We start from the raw sequence: 26,111 nt of genomic DNA, 5'->3' as shown, positions 1-26,111 counted from the left end.
ATCCCTTCTTACATGTTCCCTCTCACATTATTACACCCACTTTGTTCTCTAAGAGGCATATCTTTTTTTCTATTATTCAAGCAGTTTTAAAAGAACAAGGTCGCCTACTTACAAATAGTACACCTAAGGCCCATTTTTAAAAGCATTTGAGATCACTAATTAACGTGAATGGAAGATGTTTCCTTGAAACATGAAGAGACACCAGGGATCGTAAATTCTGACTATAGAGTTGTTTGATGTTGTAAAAACACTTAATTGCCTGAATTCTTAGTGGTTTCCAAAAAATTTTTCTTAGCAACCCCCAGATTGATGGACTTAAAATCCTCGAAAGCAGAGAGGTAAATACAAGTTTGTTTTATTTCCTTCCATTGACATTTTGGAAAAATAACTCTGCCTTAGTCATGAAGCATTCTGAGATCTGGGCTAAGAAGTGGGAGCAAGTTTACCCCAAATAAGACAGAGAGAGGGGGATCCTTCCTGCAGACGGCAGGTGAGTCCTAGCCACTACTTTCACGGATATATGAAGAGCTACTAACAAAATCCAGGAGGGCTGTGGGACTGGGGATAGTGTGTGTGTTGTATTTTCTGTGTTTTCCCCAGCAGGCATGTCAGAATCAGAAGGAGGAAAATGAATGACATATTTAAAGAAACCTAAAAGTTCTGACAGATATGTGGGTCAGATGGGGACATGTTTCTCAGATTCTCTCCTTACCTCTTTGTTTCTCTGTTTGTTAATCAACCATTGACTATAGTCTGAAAATAGGAAATTTTGTTGCCAGGCAGTGAGTAACCTTTCTGGACCAGGAACTCGGATCCTTCAGTTCTGGCCTATGTACTAGAATTGTTCCTTACATCCTACTTTCTTTCCATTTTGTCTGGTTTCTCTCCTTGAGCTCCTGTTATTCAGATACTGCACTTCTTGTACTATATCAGATGTTTTACTTACATGTCTGGTTATCCTTGACTGTCTCCTCACATTTAAGTGTGGGAAACAAGTTTTCCAAACACAAGAGTCAGACTTCTCAATTGTGGCCTTCATTGTATGGTGGTCTGACTGGGCAATTTAGGTGAGGAAGCCTTGATGTCACAATCTCCAGGCCTTTGTTCTTAGACTGGTCAGATTCCCCAGAGAAAGCTCTTCAGCCCCCTGTATGGAAGGGGAAAGGCTGGCTATTCATGGTGGGGAAATTGAATGTGAGAAGAAGGCTGGGGAAATGATCTCAACATCCAGTATTGCATACATCCCCTGAATGCCCTGTTTTCAGTACAGAAAATGAATATTCTCCATCCTCAACTGAGCCCAGTTTCTCTCTCTAGAAAAAATAAATCCTCCTTCGCTTTCTTGCCTGGCTTGTTGGTAGCTGAGTTGACAATCTGGGTATCTGACTACTTGAAAAACTTTTAATCAATTCTCCTGATTTTAGTCTAACTCCTACAAGTTCCAGGTGGTACCCATTTCTGAGCTGTGGATTCTGAGTAAATTGAATTGGGTTTCCCCTTTCTCTACTTTGGCTTAACCTTCAATTCTTTGCCGCTTATCCATCTGCTTTCCAGATTTCAAAATGCTGTCATTATTGCTTCCCTTTCTATTCTTACCATCCTTTGAGGTTTAAGACTTTAAAAAATCATTTTAGAATTGTTTTGTGGGGATCTTGGGAAGGAGTTAAAGTGTTTAATCTGCCTTCTTTGCACAGAAATTCTCTGATTTCTCCTGTTCTCTGTTCAATCTTCCTTCCTTGAGCCCCCTGGAGCCAACGTTCGGTGCCTCTGCACGTCTCCTGTCTCACACTCTGTGCTCCTCCCATCAGGTCTGTGGATGTGGGTGTAGATGGGACCAAAACACAAATCTATCTTTGTCTCTTTCTGTCCCTTTAAACTTTTACTCAGTGGCAATAATCCTCCCCGTCCCTGGAGGGAAAGGTGGCAGATCTCTACGGTTTTCTGCTTACGTAAAAACACTGTTCTATGATCACTTTAATTCACAAAGCCAGATTCACTAACCGGGATGCTTCTTGACCAAAATATGAACCAATTCCTCAACCTTCAAAGTTAAGAATGCCCCCTCTCCCCCTCACTGAGGCCTGCAGTGGGCAGCCTCTTGACTTGCAGGAAGGAGGTGTGACCAGCTCCTGCCCCCTCCCTCCCTGCTCCCTTCCTACCCCTTATGGCAGCAGCTCATTCAGCTGTGGTCAGAGGGGAAAGAAAACAGAGTTATCAGATTTAACAAATAAAAGTACTGGTTGGGTAGCTTTGAGCTGACTGGTCTGGCCAATGATATTGCTGACTCTTTCCCCAATAGGTTGTATTTGTTCTGTTTTGTTTTTTAATTCTTTGGGGTTCCCATCCCTAAGGACTCCTCACCTGTGAGACTCAGGATGAGCTGAAGGGGTTGTATTCCCTCTCCCAGGCCTGCTGTCAGCCTCTGCCCCCTGGCTCACATCAGGGATTAAGATGGTTCCAGCCTGGCCCCTTCTCCCATGTTCCAACAGACTCAGAACGTGGTGGCTGATCTCCATGCAGCAGCAAAGCAACTCGTCACCCTTGATGTCACCCTGTAGGTTTCCCACAGTCTAGTGTGACCCCCCCATTCCTAAAACACACAGCAACTCTACAAGTGATATATTAAAGGTTTGAGGTGAAGAGTGTGCTAATCCCTCCCCCTCCTATCCCTCAAGGTAAAAAATTGGGGCTTCAGGACACCATTTCCTCCTAGGAAATCCTTCTTATATCCTTCTTTCTGCTCTACAGACTCATACGGCCTTCATCTGGAAGAGGATTTCAAAAGTTAAGGAACTAGTTCTACTATATTACTCTATAATTATGTGTCAGGGAGAACCTGTTGCACACTGGCTTTGATATCTCATGTCTACTATATCACTTCCAAGTAGAAACAGAGGCAGGAAGTGTTCATTTCCAAAACTCTTTTTCACTTGGTTGTCTCCACCCACTACCTAGTTCATCAAACTCGTTGAGGATAAGGGGTCATTAGAGCGTCTTCAGAACCTGGCACGCACATTGCACATGGGCTTCCATCTGTAAAAACTTGTTGGTTGATGACTACATGACTGAGTGAATAAATAGTCAGTACTGGTTTTCTACAACGGGCTGATATATAACAAATGGCCTTCAGTTACTTTCTTTTTCTACCAGTAGAGATACAAGTTTTAGTTTGAATTTGTAGGTATAAATTAAACAGAACAGAAGTGAAGTCTTAAAACAAGTTACCAGTGAAGATCTTTAGCATTTCTTTTTCAAAAGATTTTAAAGTGGGAGCAATATCCTCCTATTTCAAGTGGTTCAGCGGTTGTCTTTAATAAGGAGTCAAATGAAATAACCAAGTGGAGAGATTCTATAACCATAATTCTTTGAAAATACAATAGTTTTGTCTCATTTCTATGAAGAAATTGAAACTAGATTAACAGAAAAATAAGTTGGTCAGGCCTCTTTTTATTGTTCAAGGCAAGTAAAACATGAAGAGTAAACAAATTATATCCTATTCTCAAGTTGTATGATTCTATGATATGAATAGTGGAAAATAATTTGGACTTTTCAAACACTTCCAGCAATAATTTTGCAATTTCTGGTTTTAAGCATTTGGAACATATTATATTAGAATTTTTGTACTGCATCATTCCTGCATTAATACTGTATTTTATTTTAGTAATTCAGAAACAAAGTGCAGAAGTTTATACAGGATTATAGTGAAAATTTCAGATATGAAATTTATCTAATACATCTCCTAAAATGTGTTTTCTTTCTCACCTATTACTATGGAATTCATGAATTTACAATATGTAACCCCACGTGCTTCCCAGAGGGATTTGAGGTAGATTTCAATTTTTAATTGAGGTACTAACATTGGTTAATAACATTATATAAATTTCAAGAGTAAAACATTACAAATATTCAATAATGGATAAAGGGGGTCAAATATACAATAGTGGATGGAAACTACACTTCTGGTGAAGAGCATGAAGTAGGTTTCAAGTTTTTTAAAAATCACAGTCAGGCCCAGGTTGGTGTGGCTCAGTGGATTGAGTGCCGGCCTGCAAACTGGAAAGCTGCCGGTTTGATATGCGGTCAGGGCACATGCCTGGGTTTCAGTTCCCCAGATGGGGGCATGAGAGAGGCAACCAGATCAATGTTTCCCTTGCGCATTGATGTTTCTCTCCCTCCCTTTCTCCCTTCCTTCCCCCTCTCTCTAAAAAATAAATTTTAAAAATCTTTTAAAAAACATATTCAGCTACACAGGATAAATATAAGAAATAGCAAAGGCTTTTGACAGAATATTGCTTATGTATGTCAAATCACAGATGAGGTATTTGCTGCCCTTAAGCAATAAAATTAGGTCTAAAATTTCTGCTATCAAGTTAAAAGAGGAAATGTCGTGGCCTATGTTAAATCTGCCATGACTTAAAAGGAAAATCACCAACTCTCCAACAATTACTATTTTCGTTTTTGTACTGAATTCTGGGAATAATTTATTCTATGAGTCCTTATAAAATAATAGTTAATATATATTGAATGTTTATTATGAGCCAAGCACTGTTTTAAACTCTTTATATGCACCAATAATTTAATCACCATAACAGCACTGCAAGATAGTTTATTATCCCTGCTTTGCCGGTTAGAAAATAAAGGCACAGAGTGAGAAGTCACCCATGGTTACAGCTAGAAAGAAGCAGCCATAATCAGGACACCTGAAGTTCCTGCCCCTGACTGCCAGACTGCATAAAACCTTCATCCATGGCTCCGCAGATGACCTCGGAGGCCTCCACTTCTTATATCAACACTCAGTCAAGGCCAGGGGCATAATATTGAACTTAGTAAAAGCATTTGCACTATAAAAACTTAGCTAATAGAACTATTAGAACTTAGCTAAAGACACACAAATTATTCATTACTCAGTATATTATAGAAGTAGAGAGCAACAAACCTGCTGGAATAATTATTATAATTTACATTAATAAGCACTAATTATATACCAGCCACTGTGCCAAGTAGATTCGAAGCATTATATAACATAGTCTGCAATCAGTCTGACAAAGGAGGTCTTTATTTACCTATTCACTCAAAAATGTTGATGTTATAGTGCAGATACCAAGCTAAACAATGGGCCACAGTGGTACATAAAAGAGTATAGTGCTGGCAGCTTATATAAATTAAATCATCAGAAATAAACACATAACTACAAGCAGAAATGTGGTGAAAATATGCCTTGTGTTATATATGACGACTTGTACGAGGAGATGGGGCATAATCTGGGAGGGCTTCCTTGTGGAAGTGGCATATGAAATGAAATCTGAAGGTTGTGCCAGAGTTAATTAGGGGAGGAGGAAAAGGCTGTGGAACATGAAGAAGCATGGAAAACCCAGTGAGAGCAAGAGAACAAGAGACAGAGACAGAGATTAATTGCCCAACATCAAGAACTACTGGGGGAGAGAGCCTGGGTTCAAGTCCAGGTCTCTGTCACATCTGTGTTCGTGCTGTTAGCGCCTACATTATAGTGCTTCCAACACCCAAGGGTATCTCTCTTATTTTTAAGAGCTAAAATAGCAGTCAGCTCAAACCTGGGTTCTTCAAGAGCACCTGAAGTGCAAAATGTAGGGGTTCTGTAGATATTTGAAAAAGATCTCTCTATTGGAATTGCAACATTTCTTCATTTAATTTTCACAAATTTAACTATATGCATCGGCACTGAAATAAGAAAGCAATGTAATTATATATATAATGCATGTACACAGTTGTTTAATATGTAGTTATATTAGACAGTTGCAACCAGCATTCCCCACTATGAATACAGGCCCCACAGTGAGGTGAAGTCCTCTCATCCTCTCAGCTCTCCTCTGTGAGCTTCTCCAGTGAGAACTCTCTGGGTGCGAGCCAGGGATATGGAGTCTCCAGACACGTATTTGGCAATGTTCTCTTTAATTACAAGCTTTCTTTCCCAAACACGCATGGTCCTTCCCACCTCCGTGCCCAAGTACGGGCCTTTGTGCCCTCTTCCTTGGCTGCCCGGCCCCCACCCTTTGGCCAAGCAGATCCCTTGAGGTTCCTTCTACTCTGCAAGCTGCTTCTCCTCAGCACATCCACCCTGCGCCCTCATCAGACTGCAGGAAGTCGCTGGTTGCACTTCTGTCCCCCACTAGACCTTGAGCTTCTCTGGGCACTAACAATGCTTTAGTTACAAGTGTGTATCTTCCTAATGTCCAGCAGATGGTAGGTCTCCCACACATTTGTGTGAATTGGTGAATGAAAGTGTATTTTTATTGATAGACTGCATATCCAGGGGTCCCTCATCTTCACATGGGCCTGGCCCAGGGAGAGAATCTTTGCCTGCACCAGGCACATTACAGTGCGCTTCCTTTTTCCATCCAGAAAAGATTCCAGTGTATAAAGCAATTGTCTGTCCGTTAACAAGCCTCCGGTAGGAAAACTCACCAGCCAAACCCCAGACTGTGATGAGAGTCTGAGAGACCACACCCACCAATGGGCTCCCCGTGTTGGATCTGCACACACCCAAGACTCTGCCCCCCACCCTCCTCATCCCAGTGTATGAGGGGCAGGCACCAGAAATGGCAAAGGACTGCCTGGGACCTAGGCACAGAAATTTTGGAGCTTGTGATAAGAATGTTCACTTTGTGATAAATTTTACACTTGAGGAGATCCCTCTCCTGATCCTCTAGTAATAAAGATTAAAAAAAGAAAAAGAAAAAAGACCGAGGGTTGAGCTATCTAGTTGCCAACACGGAAAAAAAGGAGAAGGGGAATAAACTTAATAAGCACCTTAATCCCTTCCCCCCACTGTTGATCAAGCCCTGGAAGGAAGGATCCCATCTTTCTTAGCAATCGGGAGACAGAGATGGTGAGGGCTGGATCCTAAAGGTGCAGAAAGTGTTGCAGAAAATCTTAGCTGGGAACGATGCTTGCTTTCAATTTACCCGCACACCCTGATGCCGCTGAGTTAGAATCAAAGAGCTGAAAGACAAGTCCTTGAACCCCAGGATGCTTTGAAATTTATCCTCATGCAGAGGATCCCCACCTGGCCAGGCCCCGGGGCGGGGGGTGGGGGGGGGGACAGCCTCACAGAGGGGAGGGGAAAGATTGAGCTGGCACAGGGGGCCCCCTGTCCGACATCTGGATAGAAGAAACAACCAGAGGTCTACAGCCTAGGTCTGTCCCTCCCACGTGGTGTGTTGACCAACAAAATATTGGCTTGCACAGTTTATTTTTTACTACCTGTCAACATTGAAATTTGCAGAAATTTCATAAATTTCTCCTTAAAAGTTGGAAGATGAGACAACAAGACCCCCATCCTCACAAGCAACCATGGACTGGAGCTAAGTAGCTTATGCTCCCTTTGTATGAATTGTGTGTCTCTGGGAAGGTAGGCTCTCCCCACTCCATACTGTCTCTGCCGCCGGATCCCCTTGACTCCTGTAGGGCACCTCCCAGGTTCCTGGGGGCACGAGAGACGGCCTTCCCCATGACCAGGAGGCAGTGAGGCGAGACTGTGGGCATTTCAAGAGCAAGCCCTAGTGCCACCAAAAAACTAAATATATGTTGTGTTTTGTCTTTACCCCCAATGTGGGAAAGAGTTTCTGTAATTGATTTGCAGGTGCTGCAAATATATCTCAGGGCAAACTAAAACCAAGTGGAGAAAACTGAATTCCTTTCAAGAGGACTGCCCAAAGCAAGACAAGGAGAAGAAAGTCCTAAGTGCTCCAGGAGGAGAGATGACAGGCAGAGAAGGAGGGGTGGACCTGGTGGCTGCATGGTGGAAGGTTGTTCCCCTGGGGTAATGATTCCTAGTGACCCACCAAATCCTCCAGGTTCCCCCGCAAAAGAGAAAGGAAGTGGGGAGGGAAAGAGACAGAAGGAAGAGTGAGTATGGGTGAAGCCAGGGAATAAAGGAGGGAGAGAGGATAGGAGGGCAAGAAGGCCAGCTAGCTTGAAGTGAGTTTCTTTTAGAAACTGGTGAAGAAGCAGAATTCTGCATCCAGAGATTCACCAGCAGAAGCAGCCAGCATCAACACAGGGATCCAGAGGTAGAAAGGCACAAAAAAGACAGCTATAGGGACATACAGAAATTAAATAAGGATACTGAATTCTCATGATGCAGAAGGTAGGGGGTTCAAGCAAAGTTTAAGCAGATCTCAAGGGCACAGGGCATCCCAGCCAATGCTGGAATCACACTAACTTACACGTCCCCCAAGGAAGCCTATTCTCCCTCAGCCTCAAGGAGGGTCACAGGATTGGCTGCAGATATGATAAAATCAGTAGATAATTTTCTACTAGAATTTACTCTCTAAACAACTGGTTTTGGACATTTAATGAAAATTTCCTTTAGTAATATTAAAAAGCTTTAAGTGTATAGCTCCTCCCTCCTTCACCAGTGTGTGCACACACACACACACAGAGACACACACATTCTTTCTCTAAAAATAAATCAACAGCAGTAACAACTGCATACATCTTTGCATTGTGACAAACTTATTCACATATATTCTGGAAGGATTACAATGACCTGGTGGAGAAATAAAGGAGGAAAGGAAAAGATAAGCCTGATGTAGGATAATTGCACTACTGGGAACCTCTTGGGATTTACATTCTAATATTTTTCACTTTTCAACTGTTTGAGAAGATATTCCCCAGAGGCCAGGTGTTAAGGATCAGGATGTGACTACTGACAGTCAAAATGATGTTGGTGACAAAAAGCCACAATAGTAATCAGAAGAAGTAACTGTAATGACAGTAATAATCCTGGAGGTACCATCAGAGCAAAATGTTGCCATGGAAACTACAAAATTGTTGGGGGGTGGGGCATCGTAGAAAATCTTTTACAATGGAATGCCATGTTCCTACAACTTCTGAGAATGAGTTTAAGTATTGTATCCTAAAGAAGATTCAGATATATTGCAGTCTTTTGTGATTATACACAACAGCGTTAAGGACAAAATGGCTCGCCAAGATCCGGAAGGATGTGCTGGGGTGATGGGTTGGGATGGTTGCCTTCAGGTGCTGCCTCAGGGAAACAGCTGCACAGCATCTTTACAGAGAGAATTCAGACCAGCTGCCCAATGAGGACTATAGATACACAACAAAATGAAAATGTTCCAAGCGTGGTATTTCTTTTCCATCTTCACGCTGTCCAGACAGTTCAAGTGTAATAGTGGTACACGTTGCTCTATAAGACACAAGAGAGAAACTTTCTGAGTCCCAGCATTGAAATGTGAATGGATACAAAAATCTCCCCGGCTATTTCTAAGAACATAAAGGAAATGTTGGTGCTGAAATAGGTCAGAAAAACCATCTGGATCACTTTTGAGCTGGGCAATTCCATCTACAGGGTATTTTTTTTTGTTTGAAAACATATACAATTGTATATGAAATCATTCCTCTTGTCAGGCCACCCCTGGCAAACACTTGCAAAGAAAATTGTCATTTTGGGGGATAGCCAGCCTGTACAGATGTGGGCTGTGAGACTGTGAGAAGTTCGGCCACAGAAGGACTGTCAGCCCCTGCCAGCCTCGGAGCCCACTTGCAAGAGGACCAAAGCGAACCTCACTGGGTGCGGTGGCTTCGCCAAGCATGGCTCGACATAAGCACCCAGGGATGGACAGCTGCAATGACCAGTGAGCTGGCGGTTATTTCACAAATAAGAACAGCCTTCCCTTCTCATGAGTCTATACTTTATATTATTACAGAATATTCTCCATTCTCTTTCCTGCCTATGAGACAATAGCTACTAATTTATCTTCCTTTTCCTTATGTTGACTAAACATACTGTGAGAATAGAAGTAGGATATCTATTCAGCAGCAGGGAACATATTGATCAAGTAAGAATACAATAATTTAAAACATTTTAAAGATTAGGCAACAAGTAAAAACAACAACAAAAACAACTCTCATAGACGGAGAACGGTATGGTAATTGCCACAGGGAACGGAGGGTGGGGGGAGGTAAGAGAACGGAAAGGGGGATAAATAGTGATGGAAGAGCACTTGACTTGGGGAGGTGAACACACAATACAATATACAGATGATGTACTATATAATGGTACTCCTGAAACCTATACAATTTTATTAACCACAATTTATGTCACTCCAATAGATTCAATAAAAAATAAAGAAAGAAAATATTCGCCTTTTCATGTTGCTCTCTTTTCCAGAAATTGAAGAGGTTAGGTGAGTATTCTGTGCTTACGTTTCTCTTAAATCTTCTCAATGATACTCCAAGGTAGCCATAAATGTCTCCTAGTTAATCCATCATTTTTGAAGCCAGACAGAACTGTATTTAAGTCCCACCTTCACCACTTACCGGCTGTGGGATCTCTACCTTTCTAAACCTCACATTTGTCCTTCATGGAATAAGAATGATGAAATCGCTAAGATATTGGGACAATTAACGGAAACATAAAGGTGCCGGGACTAGCCCATAGTGAGTGCTCAGTGTCCTCACTGGAGGTGACAAGTGGACGTCTGCTAAGTTTTGCTACTGTAAGTCATTGGAAGACATTTGTTCACTCCACTGAAAAGAATGGTAAGTCAGCATCATTTTACAGTGTGTGCGGAAGATTCCTTTTCTACCCAAGAGGAGGCACATCCACTGCAGCTGGACCAGCTCCAGGGCCGGCAGGTGGGGAAAGCAGGTTGCATTCCTGGCGCCAGCCCAGAATGGAGGGGAGGGGTCTTCTACCCTTCCTACAGTAACCCCCAGGAATCTCCCCAAAGTCACCAGCACCTCAAAAGATGCCCCAAAAGTAAATAAGGAAGAAAAGCTCTACAGATAAGAAGCTACTTTCCCGGCTACCACCCTGAGGCATCTGACAACAAAGAATATCCATCACTCCAATCTGAAAATAGTCTTAACTCACAGACCTGGCACCAGGTGGCTTCTGAAGTCTCACAAAATGACCACGTCCTCTGAGGGCCTTCCCAGTGCTAATTTAGAATTCCGCAAACAACCTAGAAAACAGGCCTCAGCCCTCCTCATCCCCCCAAGGTGCAAGAGGAAGCCCTCAAGTAGTGTAAAACACATATTCTGCTATCAAAGTTTTTATTTCTCAAGTCACTTTGATTTCATTAAATGAAATCATTCAAAGGATATCTTGTAAGCCGGTATCTCAAACAAACAGACGAGCATGAAGCAGGAGTCATTTGAATTCTACGAAGTTTCCCTTGAAATAAGCTTTGTAGTAAAGGTTGTGATGCTGAGGAAAGATAAAAGGGAGCAGAGTTGCAGATGGAGCTGAGAATGACTTAAAAATCAAATATAATCATCAGATGTTAGGAGTTTAGCCAGATGAGCACACAGCAACCTCTCAGTCCTCCCTTCTCTCATTAAGATTTCTATTTCGTATACTCTGAAGGCTGATGTCAAGGGGTGAACAAGCACCAGGGGGCCCCCGGGGAAGGTTCAGAGGGCTCCCAGTCAAGGTTAGCGCTATCATTAGGCAGAAGAGGCAGTAGCCTAGAGCTGTGAAATATTAGGAGCAATGAAAATACGTAGTGACTGGGTATTCTGTGACTGACTGCCAGCTCGCAGGCACCAACCTTTCCCAGGCCACCTGGGGCAATAAAAGTCTTCATCTCCACCACTCAATTCAATCAGAGACATACAGTATTGATTTCCAACATTAAATTACACAGAGGGTTTTTTACTTTTGTTGTTGAATACAGACATTTCTCATTGTTTATAATGCATATGTCTTTTAGGAAAAAAAGAAAGAAAGAAAAAACTAGAAGAAATTTGATATACCTTGTTTGAGAAATCTTGAGCCCAGAAGTATTTTAATACATAGACTTTATTAATTTATCCTGAATAAAGACTTGCTGATTCCCTGAGACAAGACCAGATTTTAAAGGACTCTCTGTTGCAATTATTTAAAGACAAGAGGCCTTATCCAAGGACTACCATTCTGTATGCTGATGCAGTAAAACAGGGAACAGTTGCTTGCTGATCTACAAGGACCTACACACTTGATGACAATGATTCCAAAGCCCTTTCTAAACCAGCCTCCACCCAACTGGGACATAAATGTACTATTTGGGGCCCAGGGAATGCCAATTCTTACAACTAGTAGACCACGCATTAGTGCACCCGTACAATTCTGCCCAGGCCCCTGAGCTGGATTGTTAGCAAGAGACAGAGGTTCCTATTCCTAATCCAGTGATGCTAGTTGTTACTTTAATTATGCAATTTAATTAATTATTATGAAAATGAATTAATATGAATACAAAGAGAAACATATCTGTTTCTACAAAAACCACATTACATGTGTTGAAAAGAGACGATAAAAACATGCTTTCCTACTAAGTGTGAGCAGGACAGCTGTAAAGGATTGAGCGGGATATCATAAGAATTTAGGAAAACACTGATCTCAGGTCGTCTTATAAGTTTCTGTAATTCTCCCTTCAATTAAGAAGCTGAAGCTCTGAACATTGTAAAGGTGCTATATGGATGTCACTTGTGCCTAAGAGCCAATGACCAACATTAATCAGCAGGTCCGAACTCAAGGACAAGGTCTTTTTCTCTTTTTCTTTTAATCCTCCCCTGAGGATATATTTATTGGTTTGAGAGAGAGAGAAAGTGGGAGAGAGAGAAAGAAACATCAGTGTAAGAGAAACATCTATCAGCTGCCTACCGTGCACATCCCAACCAGGGATCAAACCTGAAACTATAAGACAACTGAGCCACCCAGTCAGGGCAGTGATGAAATCTTGACTCCTTCACAAGGCTGGTGAACTAGTGCATAATTATGAGTTTCAAGTTTAAATAAAGCCTATAATATGTGTATAAGCTATTTTTATGATCCCCTTTGTTAACAGACTTTTTGATTAAGCAATCAACTAAGGGTTCAGTTTTGGTCAAAAAGAGGAATGTTTCTATATTACATATGAAGCTGGTATTTTGGGGGTATATTGAGGTAAGTTACCTTTTCCTTTAACGTCGGGGACAGCCTCATGTTGAAAGACACAGGATACTGTATATATACTTGCTAGCGATCTTGCCAATAGGATAACATTAGCATCTGTTTCCAGCTCAGATAGCACACAATTCCCTTCCCTGCTAAGAGCTACTGGTTTTGTGCCTCTCCCAAAAGACACTATAAATGTAGGATGGAATATTGTCTTTTAATCTTGGAGTCATAAAAGAAATATTGGGGGATGGGGGATTGAACCACTCCCAGATGAGACATCGCAAGTTGAGAAGTAATAGAGCATATGATTTTTCACGTGTGAGGCTTCATCTGGCACAACAACAAAGGGAAATCTCAGACAGGATCAGGAATACTGATTGTTGCTGTGGTTAATCTATTGTATCTTAGATGCTGGGAGATAAAACGTGGTAACTTGCTCCACTCTCTGTCTTCATCCAGAGAAGCTATGACTATTTCTCTGTAAATAATCAGAGACTGTCAGGGTATGGTTCCAAGGATGTCTGGATGTCACAATGAAAAATGTCCCAGCTGCATGTTGATTTCCAAATAGCCAGTCCTAATGGGCCACCTTTGATGACTGAACGACTGAACCAAATCTTGTTATGTTGTAGTTCAGGTGACTGGAACATGTCAGTCATATGTGACCTGATCTGTTTATTCACCAGAGAAAAAGTTGATTGTTATCCTAACATTTAGCCTGTGACATACATATATACTAGTAACACATCAGGAAAAAAATTGTTAAATAACATCATTTAATAACTTTTCCCAATAAACAGAATAAAATTCAGTTATGGTGCAGTTTAATGTATTCAGATTTGGAAACAGCCAGGAAATATCCATCTTCCTGCAAACACCTGCTAAACTGTGAATTCTAAAACAAAGTGTTATTTTTCATGAAACTTGACCAACAACTTACACCATACACAAAAAAACTCAAGATGGATAAAAGATTTAAATATAAGTCATGACACCATAAAAGTCCTAGAGGAGAACATAGGCAGGAAAATTTCAGGTATTCCACGCAGCAATACTTTCACTGATATGTCAATATGTCCCCTAGAGCAAGGGACATAAAGGGAAGAATAACCAAATGGGACCTCATCAAAACAAAAAGCTTCTGAACAGCTTAGAAAAACATCACCAAAATGAAAAAGGAACCAACCATATGGGGAAATATATTTGCCAATGATACCTTGGACAAGGGTTTGATCTCCAAAATATATAAAGAACTCACATAACTCCACTCCAGGAAGACAAACAACCCAATTTAAAAATGGGCAGGAGACTTGAACAGACACTTCTCCAAGGAGGACATACAGAGGGCCCAGAGACATATGAAAGAATGCTCAGCATCACTAGCCATCAGAGAGATGCATATTAAAACCACAGTGAGATAGCACTTCACACAGATGAGAATGGCCATCATAAACAAATCAACAAACAACAAGTGCTGGTGAGGTTGTGGAGAAAAGGGAACCCTAGTGTACTGTCGGTGGGAATGCAGACTGGTGTAGCCACTGTGGAAAACAGTATGGAATTTCCTCAGGAAACTAAAAATGGAACTGCCTTTTGACCCAGCAATTGCACTGCTGGGATTATACCCTAAAAATCCTGAAAACACCAATTCAAAAGAACCTACACATCCCAATGTTCATAGCAGCACAATTTACAATAACCAAGTGTTGGAAGCAACCTAAGTGCCCATCAGTAAGTGAGTGGATCAAAAAACTATGGTACATTTACACAACACAGCAGAAAGAAAGAAGGAGCTCCTACCCTTCACAACAGCATGGACGGATCTGGAGAGCATTATGCTAAGTTAAATAAGCCAGGTGGTGAAAGACAAATACCATATGATCTCACCTATAAGTAGAACCTAATCAACAAAGCAAACAAGCAAGCAAAATATAACCAGAGACATTGAAATTAAGAACAAACTGACAGTAACCCGAGGGGAGGGAGGAGGAGATAATGGAGAAAAGAACTTGTATAAAGGACACATGGACAAAGCCAAAGTGAGTAGGATCAAGGGTGGGAGGTAGGGGTGGGTGGGACCGGGGATGGGGAGTGGTGGGAGGAAAATGGAGACAACTATACTTGAACAACAATAAAAAAATTAAATAAGCAAATAAAAATAAAACAGAGTCTTATTTTTCTTTTCCTCCTCTCAAGACACATTCCCTCATTTATCACTATCATTCCCCTCATTCTATTTAATCAGCAATAAATAGTGCAACCATTTTTCCTAACTTTACAGTTTTGGCCAAATTATACCCACCCACCCCCCCGTAAATTCTAAGAAAGATCCAGCCTGAAAGGTGAGCCATGTTGGAACCACACGTGGTCTTTCACAGGACCCTGCCACCAGACACAGTCATCTTTGTTTTTGCAGAATTCTACGAGGAAATCTTTAAAAACATGCTTGTACTACAGCTCACTGCTGAGAGCTAGTAACCCTCTGGCTCCATCAATCCTTACTTAACAGAAAGGTGGAGAAATAGCATATTGGCTACCTGTTTATTTTTATTTTAAACTCAGAATTTTCCCAGAAAAAAAATGTAATTCCAGTGAGAGCATTCCAAAGGGAAAATTGAAAGATAAAGTTGTGCTTTCAAAGTGGAGGAAAGAAAAGAAGGAAGAACAAGGAGGAGGATGAAAGGGAGGGAAGAAGGAAGGGAGAGATGGAGAGAGGAAGAGAGGGGCTGGTATTCTACAAAGAAATTAAACACTACAAAAAACAAAAAAAATATGAAGAAAATAGGAGGGGGCCACTGACTAAATAACTATAGCTTTCTTGAGGTGATGACTGTTATAACACTCTCAGAGAAAACTCTAAGAGTGCAGGAGAATGTAAAATAATGGGGACTTACAGACTTCCCCACCACCACACTTTGTTGATAGGAGGTTTTCAAATATATATTCAATTAAAGCCAAGAGCAGGGGCACCTCCCAAGTGCTGGAAGCGGTAGCCATCCTCTGATCCCTGCACAAATCCCCAAAAGGTGATCTACAATGCGATATTGATAAAGGCTTAAATGTTAGGTACCATGGTATGCAATGTTCCCCAGATGCAGCATCACCGATTTAAAACAGTTCATACATGCAAATATATCTCCATTTGAATGCTAATTGAAGAAGTACTTATGATAGCAAGAAAAAGAAATACTATGAAAATCATCATCCATAGAAAAACAGTGAAAGAAATGGTGACACAGCTGTGTGACGGAATACTATACAGCCAGTTTGGGTTTAAAAAAAAGAGAGAAAAGAGAATTGTTGTGTGTGTTACAAATGCAGGAAAACAAGACAAACGCATTTATAGAACTACAGGTAATGTAATAATATAGGGAAGAGTCGAAGAGGTACAGGCCATACTTAACAGTAAGTACTTCTGATAGAGAATGAAATCAGAAGGGACTAGGGATACTTTTTAATTCTTATCTATATAATTTAAAATGTGTAGAATTGTAAAAGTTCTGTTTTGTGAGACACAGGTATTTTTCCTCAAATATAAACATGTAGATCGTGTGTGACGCTAGTCCTGGGCACACTCTGTGTGGCAACTAAAACTTCCAGCATCTCAAAAGTTTTCAGAGTGGCACTTGCAGAATCCTAGACACAGTAGGGGTTCCCTTTCTAGAGTTAACAAGCCCCAGCAGAGAGCCACACAAGAATTTGTGGGCACACCTAACCTCCCAGGGTCTCCAAGAGAAGAAGCTGCCTAAGACAATTCCTGGAGTCTGTGGCCACGTCAAGCTATGCTAGCCTGTGAAAACCAGAACCAAGAGCTAGAACATAAAGACTGCATTTCCTATCTGAGAATATACTACACGGAGGAGTTTTTAGGGGCTAGCCCCAAGAGACCTTAGAAAGATGCATTGCTTATTTAACTTAAAATTTGTGGATTTCGTACGTAAAACAGGATATTCTCCAAAATAGTAAGAGAAACCGTACATACTGTCTTTAATAACTTTTTACCTTGCCTGTTCCCAAAGTCATTTAAGATGATTAAAAGTAGTATGGCATATGCAGCAATATGTAATGGAGAACAAATCTTTAGCCTTCAATTAAAAAGTCGTTTGGAAAGAAGGTGAGTCTGAGAACATATTCTTAATATAAACGGCTGTTGTCGCTATTGTTCCAATCTTCTGTTAACAAGGTTGTCTGCTGCCTCCTTCGAGCAGTTACTGGCTATTCTTGAGGGAGAAAAAAAGAAAATCTGATAAATTTCACCGAGATGATAGAGAAATCACAGCCACTTCACCGTTTTTCAGCTTATCATGTAAGACTGTACCCACAGTAAAGGCCAAGGACTCACTAGGTGGCCTAACAGAGTGAGGAATGTTGGTGAGGCAGCACCACCTAATGGCTGCCGGACAGAACCTGTGTCCTCGACCTTGGGAACGTGGCCGGCTACCGATCCCGTTTTACTAGGTGGGTTTCAGATATGTGCAGCATAGCCAGTGACCCTGTTCCTTGGCCAAGGTCAAAGAGGCCTATTACCTGAACCACTCCCTTAAATACTGATAGAAATGTGGACGGACACTGTCAGGCTCATTTAGAATCAGTGGTAACTACTCAGCTTGCCCCCCAAAAGCTCATGAATTCAAGGCACCACGATTAATACAGTTGCATGTGTTCTGTTTAAAGGCACCCTTTTTTTTTCTTTATTTTCACTGTTGACACTATTATCGATGTTCCCCTTCTACTCCCCCCACTCTGGCTGCCTCTCCCCCACCGCCACCACCTTTTCCCTCTGGCCATCTCCACACTGTTGTCTGTATTCGTGAGTTATGCGTACATGTTCTTTGGCTAATACCTTCACCTTCTTTCATCAAGGAAAGAGGAAATGGAAACTTCTTAGACTAACCTCTGCTATAATTTAGCATTTGCCTGAAAGAAGAACTTGAAGGAAAATTCAGGCTGAGGTTCTATTTCCAAAGATTAACTTCAAAGAACCATAATGCCTGAGTTGAGGGATACTGTTCCCTCCTTCTCAACATTACACATCGATCTAGAAGTGCCTTCTTCAACGCTTTCTACTCTAACCATGAGTTATTATCAACAGTAATGTATATTTATGTACCAAAAATACAAAGGGGTGTTGTTTATTGGGTAAACCCATAAACACTTCCAATTTTATTACTTCCACATTTGTTTTCTGGAAGAAAATAATGACTAAATCTGATGAACACACCAAACTCCACCTCTCCCACCCTCTTCACTGCTGCTGAATCTGGTCTTTGTCTTCCAGACTTCCGAATCCTGGATCTTTACCTCCTCACTCAAGCCCCTACCACTCTCGCTCCATTTTGTCAGACATACTTTCAAGATGCTGGTTTTCTGGAACCCATTCATCTACCTCCAGGCTTCCCTTCCAATTTCAAATCCCACATTATTCCAGCCCGCCCTGTTGTCTTAATCCCCATTCTCAACACTAAGTGTGGTTGAGGGTCGAGGGCTGAGTAGGCTGGATCGCAAGGTGTGCATGTTAGCTAATTCCCCCTCACCTTGGAGCACTGAGCAGTTCTGTCAAATGTCTCCCCTGGCCCTCACTGAGCTTCCCCACCCTTCTCAAACATGCGCAAATCCACAAGCAGTTACCTAGTTACCTGCTTCACTGAGATGATAGGCGACCTCCATCTGAACTTCCTCAGTTACTCTCCCTGAAGCCTCAAATTTCCCTACTTGCTGTTTTTCCTGTCATGCAACCAGAAGCGTCCTCTAAGGCTAATTTTTCCTGTAGGATTTTATTCCATTTCTTCCCTCCTTGGGTATTTAATCCGTGGATCATTGTCTCTCTTCACATCTTCCATCTATCCCTCGGGTATCATCCGTCCTTGATTTAAAAATACAACTTTTCCCTTGAACCTTTTTGCCCTCCAGATAAATTCTTATCCTGCTCCTCTTTGCCAAACATCTAGAAACAGTAGTTGTTACTCATCGCCACATACTTCCATCTCTTTAGCTGTCTATTCAATGACCATCAGGTTTTCCTGCCACTATCCAATGGCATCCAAGCTCTCTAAGGTACAAATAACCTAATTACCAAGTCCAATGACTTTCCCTTGGATTCAGCCTTGCTTACCATTCCCTATATGAAATGCCTTCCTACCTTGACTTCCAGAATGATAAGCCCACCTTATTCTCCTTCCTCCCCAATCATTCGTGCCCATTGTCTCTGTTTTATTTTTCTTAGAGTTACCTCCAGTGCAACCATGTGCCCAGATACACCAAGGAACAGTACAAATAAAAATCTCTGCTTCCACGAGGCTAACGTTTTAGGGCAGTACATAAAATAACATAGTAATTAGGCCAATTATTTCATGTTCTAGAAGGCAAAGCAGGAATGATTATTATCTCTATCATAAATATGAGGAAATAGAAGTCTAAAGAGAGCAGATAATTTGCACAAGAACATGTAATCTGCATTAGGATTACTTCTGTCCTGAGCTCTGACTCCCAAACTCACACTCATATTCACTGTGCTTTATAAAATCTCTGATGCCTAATGAGAAGCCTTTGGAAAAGGAGCCCCCAGATAGAAAATGATTCTGTACAGGAGACCCTGAATTTCCCCCCAAGCTTCACCTTTCCATGCCAGACCCTGTGTCTGGTACAGAATGGGCATTTAATCAATATTGGTTGAATGAATGAGTGAATGAGCAAATCAATAAATAAATGATTTGCTGTGTGCTGAAGACACACAGACAAGTGAAATATATCCCAGTTCTCAACGAGCAAGTTTAACCCACTTGCTGAATATAAACACATACAAAATTCAACATACTGAAAAGTAAGTTCATCTTATTTTTAAAAATCTTGTCCGCCTTCTTACCTCCTTTAGGTTCCCCCAGAGCCACTTGCACCTCCTTTTCCCTCACGCCTCCTGAGTCCAAGGCCTCCTTTCTCTCCCCACTACCATCTTCCTAGACCACGACATCACCAACCCTCATCTGAACAACTGCAGTGTGAGCTCGTGTGTCCTGCCCCACCCCCAATTCCTATGCATGTTACACATTCTCCATGTGCCCTCAAAATTATCTTTCTAAAATCTACATAACCACATCAACTTTTTTTCAAAAACATTAATTGCTTCCCTCCTTCCTCTAAGCTGGCAGTCAAAGCCATCCACTCTCAAGGCTCAGCTTCCATCTCTGATCTTCCTTAACTTCCACACACATTTGCCTCAGTCTCTTTAGTCTATTCTCTGCTCTGGAGAAGGCACTGTTCTCTCCAGCCTCTGTGCCTATGTCTAGACTGTTCCCTCCTCCTAAAATGCCCTTGCCCCAGTCTGTGTCTATACTGTATCTCCTCCAAGTCCTGACTCAAATCTCTTGTTTCTCCAGATGTCTCCCACGTTGGAAACATCACCCCTCTCCTTTGTTTCTCTTAATAACATTCATCCATAGCATTTATTAAAGCTCATTGGGTAGTCTTTCTCACATTAGAATAACTCTTATCTATCACCTTTGTGGGATTTTGAGATTGTAGACTCTGTCTAACTCATCTTTATAAACCCCATAGTACTCAGCCCCTTGGTACCTGATAGGCTTGGGAGTAAAATTCTTTGTCTATAAGTCAAAGGAGCAGAGCACGGTGCTAATGAGGAATGACTGAAGTAAAACCAGATTTCAAAAAGAAGAAATGAAACAGCTTTGCATGAAGAAACGCTAGACCTCTAATTATCACTGTGTCTCCATCTCATCAGTCCTCCAGCAATTACGTTTTCTTCCAGGAAACCCCTGTAATTTCTCCACAAATGCAAAGCCATGTTCACAGGTAAGACCAGTGAGAGAAATTTACCACTCAAGCTTAATTCATCATCACTACTATAAATACAACTCCACGTACATGCCCTGCAGACACTCGGTCAATAACATCAACACTCACATGAAGGATGACCCCAGCAAAGCACAGACTAAGCTGGAAAAACTACAAACACAAACTTTCAACTTGTCCAATGCCAGTTTTTGAGCCGTCCCAGAATATGGGCCCTTGATAACTAGAAGACATTGGGACAGTGGATAGAAAAAGGGGAATTGCAACTTCAAGGGAATTGAGAGAAAGGGGAGGACCCAGTACCCCCAGCTCGTCACCAGCCAATGACTCTTCATATTCTGCAAGCTAATACGTGCAGCCTAGGTGCTAATGAGATGCCTTCATACCTTCCTGACTTGACCTGTAATTCCTTCATCCCGTCCCTGGCCACGCTCTGATGGTCAGTCTGCTCCTTTCCTGATCAACTCATGTGTTAGTTTGCTAGGGCTGCCATCACAAAGACTGGGTGGCCTAAACAACGGAAATTTATCTTCTCTTAATCTGGGGGCTTGAAGTCCAAGATCAGGGTATCCTCAAGGTCGTTTCTTCTGAGGCCTCTCTCTTTGGCTCATAGATAGCTTCCTTATTTATTTGTCTTCATGCCACCTTTCCTCTGTCTTGCCTGTGTGTTAATTTCCTCTTCTCAGAAGGACACAAGTAATATTGGATAAGGATTCAACCTAATGACCTCATTTTCACATAATTACCTCTTTAAAAAGTCTGTGTCTAAATACAGTCAAATTCTGAGGTCCTGGGGCGTAGAACTTTAACATATGAGTTTGGGGCAGGGGGGACACTATTCAGCCCATAACAGCTCAAGAAATGGTGTGTTCCCCTCTGATCTCTGACTCTGGCTATTATTCTTCTCTCTGATAGGGACTAATGGCCTTGATCCCAATTCCTGAAACCTCTATAGTTTATCGGCCTAGCAGTGAAAAGAAACTAGAAAAGATGATCCTAGAGAAAAGACTTCCAAGAACAGTATGTATGTGCCTGATGTGAACCTCTCTATGTGACCAACTGGAGTTGGCTGTAGGCACCGGATATGGGAAAACCCAGAAATGCCGGGCCATCACTCTACAAAAGACACATAACAAGAATGAACCACAGCTCCTACTTGCTGCATGCCCTGGCACTGGCATCAGCACATTCCTTGAACTCACAGTTGCCAACCAGTCAGCGTGGATCATTTCTGAGGCTTTATGCAATCAAACATAGCCCCCAGAAGAACCCCATCATAAAGCCCCTAATGCCAAGGTCAGGTCCCTTTTATTCCATATTTTCCCTAATGTCCAGCTCCAACCCTTCCCCAAACTAATAATTTTACTACACAATTACTGATGCCAGGTTAAAATGGTTTATCAGAAAGGTTAACAAAGCCTTCCTGAACAAGAATCCAGCTAATCAAAATTGGGCTCAAATTTTTGTACAAATTAGTTTTTACAGAAAAATTCAAAGGACAATAAAAACTGGGAGATATTGAAGTTTTTAAAAAATAAACTTCTAGAGACTGTCCCAAGATCAATCCACATTTAGCCCAATTTCCTTCAGCTTCTCCATGTAAGATATTGTACAGTGAGAATTTGTACTCTGATAACCCTGAGGCACTGTAAAATTCTTAATCATCAAAAATGCAATTATGCTCAGTATACTGTAATTACTAAGAGAAGAAAGTGTACTCATACATTTTATAAAAATTTTTCTAAAGCAAGGAAATGGCAGGGTATGTGTGTTGGAGAGGAGAATTTCTAATTAACAGTCAAGTAATCGGAAATTCAAGTAACCAGAAAACTCCATTTCGTACACATTCCATGAGCACTTGCTTATGTGCCAAGCATTGAATTACTTTCCTTTAGAAAACTGCAAGAAAGGCCATTTCCTAATTGATAGAAGGAACACTTGTCTGGAAATACAATTTAACAAATGACTTCCCTCTGGATTTGCATATCAAGGGAGGTCATGTGTAACTATACAAAGCTTTGAAAATTTTTAGATATTTTAAGCATCTAAATATGAATGAAATAGCAATAATAGTTTTCAAATCTGATCTTATGAGACTATTAAGTGTTCTTTTTCCTGCCATAGGAATGTTTTAATTATACCATAAAGATGCGATAGGAACAGATATTTTGGGGTACAAGTGACCAAAAACCCAACTCAGATTGAGTTAATAAAGGAACATTGTTGAGTTGTAGCTGAAAGAGCCAGATGAAGCTCCAGTGAGATTGGATCCAGCAGCTGGAAAGAGACTGCCAGGGGCCCGGTTTTCTCTGTCTCTCCCCGGTACTGACTGCCTCCTAAAGCCGCCAAATTCCAGATCTTCCATCTTCATGTCTTAATGTCCAGAGGAAGAAAGTTCTCCTCCTGCAGCATTTGAGAAGAAGTGGTGCACTTTTCTTTCCCAGAAACTCCAGCAAATGTTTCTTCGGGTCTCCTGGGTCTTGACTGGTTTAAAGGTCCTTCACTGAACCAATCACAGTGGCCAGAAGAGATGGGAGAAATCTGAGAGCATAGGCCAATCAGGGGCTACCTTGGAACAAGGGGTAAATTTAATCCTCCCCGTAGAAATGAGGGAAGGTGGTTTCTAGAGGAAATCCTGGGTACTCTTAGAAAGGGGAAAGGGAGAGTGGTGGCTAAAACTCGAACACATGAATGTCTAAGTAGACCCACAAATACAAAACAAACGTGAGGGTTTTGCTTTTACTTCCCAGTCTTGGCACCAGGTCAACAGCAATTTTCCTATCAGTAGTTTTTTGACACGTTTATTTAAAGGAACTTTCATGAGTGTAGAGTGAGAGGATAGAGATAGCAACTTAAAGCTGCCCACGTTCCACTAAAACTTTGGCATATCGCATCAAAACATCAGACATCCTGAGCACAGTTCTCAATTGGCTCTTTGGAAAAACAGGAACGAGTGGACAGTCTCTGGAACATAAAGATTGGGCCTTTCTAGTAATAGTAGTAGCTGACAGTGGGCGTGTGCTTACTATACTCCAAGGACTATTCAAAGCGCATCACATGCACTGAATCATTTAACCCTCACTACAACTCTGGGAAGTTGATCCTGTGATTCACCCCATATTACATATGAGACAGAGAGAGGCTAAGTAACTTACCCAGTATCACACTATTAAGAGGTGGAAAGGGCATTATCTGAACTCAGAGGAAGTGAGTCAAGGTCATGACTCAAGGGGCCAGGGCTTCTTTCTAGACTATGGTTTCCCTGCTGGTGGCAGAAACACTCTGGGGTTTGATAATTCGTGCTCTCACTTAAATCTACTCCACTCCAGATTCAGGGAATGTATTCTAGATTCCCAGAGCAAGGGCACTATAAAAATCCTAAAAGTCCAGGTCAGCCTCGTGAAGAGCACCATCAGCGACAGGACTGAGAGGTCACAAAGCAAGGATGGGAGCTGCAGGGTCAATGTGGACAGCTGAGAAGTCTCATCCTAGAGAAAGAAATGGGGTAAGGAGTGCCAGCTGGAAGGAGACCACAGTGGCCTCCAAGGAGAAGAGCCGAGCAGCCAGAAGATGGCGGGGAGAGGGCAGGCCTTCAGGGACTTGGGCCCTGCCTGAGATGCTGCTGGTAGAAAACCTGGAACCTTCATTATTGTTAATTGCACTTTGGAATTTGTCCCTCTAGCCAGATGACCTGGGAAAGTAAAGGTTACAAATTACAGGACATGATTAAAGGAAAAGTGTTACATTAGCAGATGCTGAGAGTCCTAGTCATCAGCATGATTTCATTTTTTAACAATTCTACTTTTGCCCAATGTTGGAAAGCAGGGATGAGATTCTAGAACAGCAATTGTTACAAAGCACAGCATCCCAATAGATTACCGCTGTTGACTCACTGCAAATACAGCAAATACCCCAAAATAGGGACTTCAGTCCAAATGGAGTGCGGGTTTTGACATGCACAGTGTAGCAGCCCAGCCAAAGGCACAGGGGAGTGACAGCCAGACACCACGGAGCGGTGGGGGCGGTTAGTGGGGGAGGGGGGGCAGGATGGAAGGCAGGGCAAAGAGAATCTGAAGGAGAGATTGCTGCAGCTAAAGACCGAATGTTAAAACTGAGTGTCAGAGGCTCATAAAAACTCCTCCTGCTCTATTCCACACACACAGTCTTCTTCAATCTTAAGTGGTTAAAGAAAGGTCAAGGACAGGGAATGTCTGCCTTAGTGGAACAGCTTGCCTCCGTCCACCCTGAATGATTAGTGGCTGCAGTGCGCCACCTAATGGTGACACCAGTTGCTTCTCATTTAAGTGCATGGTTGCACTTTTTTAAAAAGTCTCTCTTCTCTCTAATTTAAGTGGAAGGATAAGAGTACGAATAGTTTTGCCACAGTTACAAACAGTAGCTTTGCTTTAATCTTCTATAGCTCTGAGAAGGGCCTTGAGTGTGCCTCTAAATGTTAGAGTTCAGATGAAATACCGACGATGTGTGATGACAGCTTAAAAAAGTGTGTAAGCATTACTATGCTGAATTAATATAAAAAATGGAGACAGGCTCAATTTACTGCTTTCCTTCCAGTCCAGGAATTTCAGGCTAAATTTCCTGGCACCTTTATTTCTTCGCCAATCTTATATTTTAAGTGGTGGCCTGCAGAGTTTTAAAACCAAACTTGTTAAGTGAACAGTCCTTCCCTAAGAAATGCATCTTCATCGTTCTCTCTGGCCACTTATCTCTTCTTGACGTTTCACGCCCACATCTGGTCAAGATACCGTCTTCGAGGGCTGCGTCTTTGAGCTTGGTCCTCACTCAGATCTGATGATGTCTCAGGGGTGAGTTGTGAATAAATTTCTACCACATTTACAATCAGAGTAGAATTACCAGAAGAGAAAAGGGCTAAAAACCCCAATACTAAATAAGGAAAAGTAATAGAGGGTAGGTCTGTCTAAATCTCGGATAAATGTAGCATTTGTGGGATAGAAAAAGCTATTTTACCAGTAGTCTGTGGTTCTGCAGCTCCACCCCTTGGCAGATGTTGAAAGCAGATGATTTTTTTTTTTAACTTTGGCGGGGGGTGTGAGAGAGAGAGAAAGAGAGAAAGAGAATGGGCAAATTTAAGTGATGGGAGATGGAGGATGAATAAAAGGGTAGTGAAGCTGTTCAGGGGTTGGAGGGGGTTTTTGGCAAAGGGATCAGCGTAACAAAATTGTGAAAGAGACATAACGATTTTTTCATATGATTTTCTGACTACTACAATGACATTAAATTTAGTGCCTCAAAATAGTAAGATGATGTGGTCAAAAGATGCTAAAATCAAGATGCCACTTGACTATAAATTGGCTTTTCATCCTCGCACTTCAGCTCTCTCTTGCCACACTGGTAAAGGTTACAT

The 26,111-nt window shown here is 41.7% G+C and overlaps 1 long non-coding RNA gene across 2 annotated transcripts in view; it reads right to left on the bottom strand.

Moving 5' to 3' along the window:
• Positions 1 to 231: 231 nt before the first annotated feature.
• The window catches only part of LOC128779401 (uncharacterized), a 103,418-nt gene continuing 77,538 nt past the window's right edge, over positions 232 to 26,111 (bottom strand). For both annotated transcript variants that reach the window (XR_008425330.2, XR_008425329.2), the window contains exon 3: positions 232 to 9,187. This is a non-coding gene — a long non-coding RNA (uncharacterized lncRNA). The remainder of the gene's footprint in view (positions 9,188 to 26,111) is intronic.

This window comes from Desmodus rotundus, chromosome 10 (genome assembly GCF_022682495.2).
Source record: "Desmodus rotundus isolate HL8 chromosome 10, HLdesRot8A.1, whole genome shotgun sequence".
Classification (NCBI taxonomy): domain Eukaryota; kingdom Metazoa; phylum Chordata; class Mammalia; order Chiroptera; family Phyllostomidae; genus Desmodus; species Desmodus rotundus.
This window is presented reverse-complemented; position numbering and strand designations above follow the sequence as displayed.